A 6,000-nucleotide genomic window follows, 5' to 3' on the forward strand; every position below is an offset into this window, starting at 1 on the left:
AGAGGAGCTGATGACTCAAGTGAATGAGCCAAGTCAGATGACGTCCTGGGGAAGGCAATATCCCAGGCTGGCTCACAAAATATTCAATCAGAAGAAACTCCTTTGGGACATTCCAGGTATGGGAATCAGCCATTCAAGCCTCATTTAAGCAACTGTGTCCATCAAAAACGGGCAAAATGCAAGAGTATATAACCTGTGCAAAACAACCGCCCTCTCCTCTCCTTTTTTTTTTTAAAAAAGAAGCAAATCAATTACTGTAGTCTGATCATGTGGTAGAAATTCTGACACACTAGAAGTGACGAATTACACTTGAATGGCAAGTGAACAGACTCACATGTATTCCTCCCTGTTCTCTTGCGTCACTCACTTCTAGCTTGGCCCTCATTTCTGAGCTTTCTATTGCAGTTGCTCAGGCCAAGATGGGTTCAGCTGCTGGGCCTGAGGAACCCATTATGGCAGCTGCCACCTTGAGTCGGATTTTCAGGGGGGAAAGTGGGATATAAATATTTCAGACAGAAATAATAAGTAAGCTGCCCTTGTGCACCGAGTACTCCCTCTGGGTACTTTTTAAAGTACTTTGATCTCCTTTTTGATCTGGTCCAAAACTGTATCTTTGAAAATTAAGCCTAACATTTTGCTGCATCGAACCCCAAAGTATCCCACTGCTGTAAGATAATTGGGTTCTTTTCACACAAGCAATATACATTTTTGGAAAGTACTGACCAAATGAAAAGAGCAAGACTCCAGTAGCACCTATATTATATGAAAAATATGAAAGACTTGGAAAGAAAGGAAGGAAGAAGAAAAGGGAGGGAGGGAAAGACATGGAAAGAAAGAAGGAAAGAAGGGAAGGGAGGGAAATAAACTAAACTAAAATAAACTGTACAGCCACAGTGATACTAAGACACCTCCAGGAGCTGCACCATATGTCTACAAGAGCCACGTGCGGATCCCGAGCAGCAGTTTGGCCACCCCTGACCTATAAGATGAACAAAATTCACAGTATGGTATGAGATTTTGTGACACATGAAAGCTCATACCGTACCACAAATTTTGTTAGTCTTTTAGGTGCTACTGGACTCTTGCTCTTTTCTATTATTTTTATTTATTTATTTATTATATTAGATTTTTAGTCCGCCGTCCCCGCCGAGCGGGCTCAGGGCAGAACACAACATTTTAATTTACATAAAAACACATAAAAGCAGATAAAAAGTTACAATAAAATTTAAAACACTACATACAATAAAAACTTCACCTGACACAGATTGGACACTTGTCAGCTTCCCTCAAGTTTTGATGGGAAATGTAGGCATCCCGGTCCTGCAGCTTGGCTCTCTCTCTCTCTCTGTCCAATGGACTTTCCAACTGTCACTTGTCCAACATTCCGCCAAGCTGCCTACATTTCCCATCAAAACTTGAGGGAAGCTGGCAAGTGTCCAACCTGTGTCAGGCGTCACTTGTGGTCCCGCTCTCAGATGGCTATGGAAAAGTTACTTCATTTCAGACATGGCCCATATATCCATATCTATAGTACATATAGGGTGGTAGACAGAGATCTTTTCAAGTCAAGTCAAGTATGGCTGGCGGGGACCACCCCTGACCTATAAGCCTCCCTCATATGCCTGGTAGAACATCTCTGTCTTACAGGCCCAGCGGAAGGATAATAAATCCTGCCGGACCCTGGTTTCATCAGACAGAGTTCCACCAGGCCGGTGCCAGGACCGAAAAGGCCCCGGCTCTGGTCAAGGCCAGGCGAGCCTCCCTAGGACCGGGGACCACCAAACGTTTTTTGTGTGTAGAACGAAGTGTCCTCTGGGGTATATATAGGGAGAGGCGGTCCTGCAGATATGCTGGACCCAGTCCGCATAGGGCTTTATAGGTCAGCACCAAAACCTTGAACCAGACCCGGTACTCAACTGGTAGCCAATGCAGCTGGCGTAATATAGGTGTCATATGTTCCCCCATCGGGACTCTTGCAATCACGCGCGCAGCTGCATTTTGAACCAGCTGTAGCCTCCGGATCAAGCCCAAGGGAAGCCCTGCGTAGAGCGAGTTGCAGTAGTTCTACTACTTCAGACTAACATGGCTACCCCTCTTGATCTACTGACCAAATGTTACTTCTTTTAAAAAATGTCTGCAGAAATTTGGATTCTCGCTGTGAGGGAAAAATTCAAACTAGATGAGATACAGGGAGGTTTGTGGTTGGGTCTCACAAAGGATACAGGAGGCAGACGAGAACCTTGGAAGGAATAGCTGGAAAGAAAGGAGAGGATACTAGAAGTGGAGGAGAAAGCCTGGGAAATAGAATACCTGGGGGATACCCCAGGTATCCCCCTTCCCTTGAAAACAGCGGTAGCTTGCGTGCAATTAAAAACCATATTGAATAAAAGGACTTTGTAGTGCCTCCTAAAAACATCTGAAAGTGCCCCCCTGGGAGCCCATCTTTTCCTTACCCATTCTCTCATTTGGGCCATTCAGGGCTCTGATAGCCTCACCTATCCAGCCACTGCAGGTCCTCAGTCATCACTGATAACTTTAGTTTCACTTAGGAAGGCTTTACCAAACCTTGCCAGCTCTTTGTCTCATCTCGGAGACAGCCATCAAGCTATTGTCTTTCGGAGCAAGACATCAGTTTTACCCCAGATTACATTTTGCTCTATAATTAGGATGTCCTGCCATGCCTGGAAGAGGGCTTCTTATCTCGACACGGCCGACCTGGCCACCTGGATCCATGCTATGATAACATCAAAACTTGACTACTGTAATGCACTACACATAGGTCTCCCACCTAAGTTCACTAAAGGTAAGGGTACCTAAGTTAACTAGGAGACTCCAATTGGTGCAAAACTCTGCAGCTTGACTGTTATCAGGAGTGAGCAGGAGCAGCAGCATGAACATCACCCCCATTCTTCAGTCACTCCATTGGCTACCTATCAGTTACCATGCTCAGGTCAATTAGCTATTACATACAAAGCTCTTTTTGATATCCCTTTAATGAAAATCATTCTTTAAACACCCGCTTGGTCATTTCGAGAGTCCTCAGAGGGACCTGGTATACATTAGTGGAGAAGATCCCAGTTACCCCTCCCCCTCTTGCTGCCACTCCTTGCATGCTAATTCCCCCAATTCACAAGGAGACCCCCATTTAGGGTAACAGTGAAAGGCTTTAATGTCATTACCAGGAGTTTGATCTGAATTTGGAAACAAACCAGCATCTGATGAATCAGTTTTAAAATGTCTTTATGTTGACTAGCCCCCAACAAAAACTGGGCTGCTGCGTTCGGACCCAGTTGTGGTTTCTGGGTTGTCTTCAAGGGCAGTCCAATGAGCAGTGCATTGCAGTAATCCAGCCACAAAGGCTTGGATTAGCATGGCCAGGTCAGTTGAGCTTAGCCCTTTCCCTTCCTCCAAATATGCAGCCCACCCTTAAAAAGATCATGTGAGAAACCACAACCGAATACCATGCACAGCCTCTGCTAGTCTGAGCAGATGATGCTAATAGGGTTGTCAACCTCCAGGTGAGGCCTGGCGATCTCCTGGAATTACAACTGATATCCAGAATACTGAGAACAGTCCCCCTGGGGAAAAGGGCTGTTTTGGAAGGTGGGCTCTACAGCATTATACCTCATTGAGGTCCCTCCTCTTCCCTAACCCTGCCCTTTCTAGGCTCTACCCTCCAAATCTCCAGGAATTTCCCAACCTGGAGTTGACAACCCTAAGTGCTGATGTTCCTGAGCCAAAGAATTGACTCAGTGTAATAATAATATTTGATTTATATACTGCCCTTCAGGACAACTTAACATCCATGCAGAGCGGTTTAGAAAGTGTGTTATTTTTATCCTCGTGACAATCACCCTATGAGGTAGGTGGGGCTGAGAGAGCTCTGAGAGAGCTGTGACTGACCCAAGGTCACCCAGCTGGCTGCAAGTGGAGGAGTGGGGAATCAAACCTGGCTCTCCAGATTAGAGACCCACTGATCTTAACCACTACACCAAACTGGCTCTTCATGCGTTCGAAGCTATGGAATCCAATGTTTTCCCCAGCAGGGCCAATGGCAATTCTGAGGATTGGGGGCTGTTAGGAGAAAGGGTTAGCAGCCCCCTCCCACAGCGCCATGACTCCTCCATGGTCGAAGCCAAGGTCGAGGAGAACCATGGGTGGGACTGGGGGGGGGGTCCTTCCAGAGTGATTCTGCTCTGAGGTTACGGACGGATCTTCTGGAGAACTTCCGTCTTCTTTTAATGGGCTCCCCTGCCGCATCCTTTGGGCTGCGCTTGTTTGGCTGGATTTCTTGCCACAGTTGCATCAACTCTGGCAACGAGAGCGAGTCCCTCGGGGTCTGGCAGAGCTTAAGTGCCTTGGCTGCAGACTGAAGGCACTCTTACCTGTCTCAGAATGGAGGGAGCGGAGGATCTTGTTCCTGATGAGGTAGGCTGAGGAGGGGCTGGCCAGAGAGATTGTCAAGGTGAACTTCTTGGGGGTCTTGTGGGGAGCTTGCTACTGGCTGGGGAAGGCGGGACCTCCTCTTGTGCCCCTTTGCTAAACGGAGGGGCCACAGGGCAGGGAGGGAGTTGAAGGATGGAAGAGAGGCATTGTAACCAGAGGACCCTGTCTATTCTGCTCAGGAGCTCCCTGTCAAATGCCTTAATGGATCAGAACCAATTTCCACTCTGTCCAACCTTCTGTTGGCTTTAGACTGCCTGCTGTCTGTCCCCAGCACCTGAACTTCAGAAGTATCCGGCCTCGTCACTTGGAGGTTTCTTTTCACAGCAAAGATGCCCCTCACCACTGATGTAATCTTTAAGAACATCAGTAGAAGCTTGTGTGTTCAGACCCAAAGGTCCGCCTTGTTTGGTGTAGAGCCAGTTTGGTGTAGTGGTTAGGAGCGCAGGACTCTAGTCTGGAGAACTGGGTTTGATCCCCCGCTCCTCCACTTGAAGCCAGCTGGGTGACCTTGGGCAGCTCTCTGGAGCTCTCTCAACCCCACCCACCTCACAGGGTGTTTTGTTTTGGGGATAGTAATAGCATACTTTGTAAACTGCTCTAATGGGCATTAAGTTGTCCTGAAGGGTGGTATATAAATTGAATGTTGTTGTTGTTGTTGTTAGTAGTAGTAGTAGTAGTGTAGGATCCAGCCCCCTCCTCAAATAGCCAGCGGAGTGTCAAAGAGTAACAACCCACTGCACAGTTTTCTGTAGCATTTTCAGGAGTCCACTGCCCTGAAAACAAAGGTCCCTTTCCACTCCCCCAGGAGCTATCCTCAAGGAATTTGCTTAATACTCCTTTTCCTCCCATATATACCAGTGCCCCCAGCATGTCACGCAGCTGCAGATTCCAGGAGCTGCAGATTTCATGCATTGCGTGCAGAAGAAATTCCTTCTGTCTTTTCTGAGCCTCGGGCCAAAGAATTGCATGGAATGACTTCCAAGCAGAATATTTTGTTCGGCAGGATTTAGCTGTGGAATCCGGCGACATATAGAATGAAACTTTCCTGTTAAGAACAATGTTTAGTACTTATGTAAAGGCTGGTGTGAAAAGTTCCAAGGCTGTTAGTGATAAGACTGCCAGAAAATGATTGCCTCCAGCATAGAGCTTTTTGTGAAGGAACCACCAATGTCTCCCCCAAGTTCAGCTGTGTGCCAATTCCCGCCCCCCCCCCAGGTGATAGCGACAGCTCGTTTCTCCAGCATTCTTCATCTAGGAAGTGCTTCGCCATCTCCCCGCTTTTTCACAAAGGCAGAAAGAGACTTGTCCTGGTGTCAAAAAATTTTGCAACCAAGAAAAGCTGCCCCCCCTTTCTCATTTATTTAATTTATTTATTATCACACTTATATTCCGCTCTCCCTGCAAGCAAGCTCAGAGCGGATCACATCAGAATATGAAAACAAGGTAGCAGAATAAATAAAACGTATCGATCTCATAAAACTCAGCAACATTCATATTGCACAGTCCTCAACAACCAAACCCATGGAGCTCTTAGATGTTATACAGTCCGGGGGG

The sequence above is a fragment of the Eublepharis macularius genome, chromosome 9, assembly GCF_028583425.1.
Source record: "Eublepharis macularius isolate TG4126 chromosome 9, MPM_Emac_v1.0, whole genome shotgun sequence".
Lineage (NCBI taxonomy): Eukaryota > Metazoa > Chordata > Lepidosauria > Squamata > Eublepharidae > Eublepharis > Eublepharis macularius.